This window comes from Oryx dammah, unplaced genomic scaffold (genome assembly GCF_014754425.2).
Source record: "Oryx dammah isolate SB20612 unplaced genomic scaffold, SCBI_Odam_1.1 HiC_scaffold_7141, whole genome shotgun sequence".
Lineage (NCBI taxonomy): Eukaryota > Metazoa > Chordata > Mammalia > Artiodactyla > Bovidae > Oryx > Oryx dammah.
Genome location: NW_024076853.1, coordinates 654 through 1533, shown reverse-complemented (window position 1 = coordinate 1533; position 880 = coordinate 654). Strand labels below are relative to the sequence as shown.

Below are 880 nucleotides of genomic sequence, written 5' to 3'. Positions count from 1 at the left end.
GTGGAGGCTGGTCTTCCCGTGTCTCCTCCAGACTCCGCTGCCCGCCCCCCGCCGCGCCCCAGGCCGGGGTGCCGCCGCGCTTGTGCCCACGCCATGGCCCTCCCTCCCCGGTTGCCGGGAGGGGGCTTGCCCGGCGGCTGCCGGGTGGTGCGTGAGCGTGTGCGTGTGCGTGCGCCCCGTGTCCCTTGGGTGTGTGTGTGGGGGGAGGGGACAGGCGGGAACCCCCTGGGCGCCTGTGGGGTTGTTCCAAGCTCGCCCCGCGCGTCCGCGTGGCGGGGCGGGCTGCCGGACTTGCCCTGTCGTTCCAACCCTTCCGACCTCTCGGAGTCTGGTCTTTGTTGTCTCTTGCTGGCCGGCCGGAGGCACCCTTCGGGGACGTGCTGTGCCAGGTTGGGGGGGCGCCCCTTTTCGGGGTTGGCCCTCCCGGCGATCACAAAAACTCGTACGACTCTTAGCGGTGGATCACTCGGCTCGTGCGTCGATGAAGAACGCAGCTAGCTGCGAGAATTAATGTGAATTGCAGGACACATTGATCATCGACACTTCGAACGCACTTGCGGCCCCGGGTTCCTCCCGGGGCTACGCCTGTCTGAGCGTCGCTTGCCGATCAATCGCCTCCCCCGGGTGGGTGTCTCCCGGGGGTAAGGCGCGGCTGGGGGTTCCCTCGCAGGGCCCGCCCCGCCGGCGCCCGCCCCGCCCGGGGGCGCCCCGCCACGCCCGCCTGCGCGGCGGTACGGTGTGCGGGGTCGTCCGCGGGCTGGGGACAGGGTCGTCCTGGCCGCCGGGCCCTCCGTCCCCCTAAGTGCAGACGACGGTGGCCGCCGCTGCCGCCCTCCCTCCTTCCTCCTCCTCCTCCTCCTCCTCCTCCTCCTCCTCCTCC

General features: G+C 71.7%; 1 non-coding gene across 1 annotated transcript; it reads left to right on the top strand.

Annotated features, from left to right (window-relative positions):
• Positions 1-446: 446 nt before the first annotated feature.
• Positions 447-599, top strand: LOC120860065. The gene has a single exon (XR_005720231.1). It is a non-coding gene; the product is annotated as a 5.8S ribosomal RNA (ribosomal RNA).
• Positions 600-880: the final 281 nt, after the last annotated feature.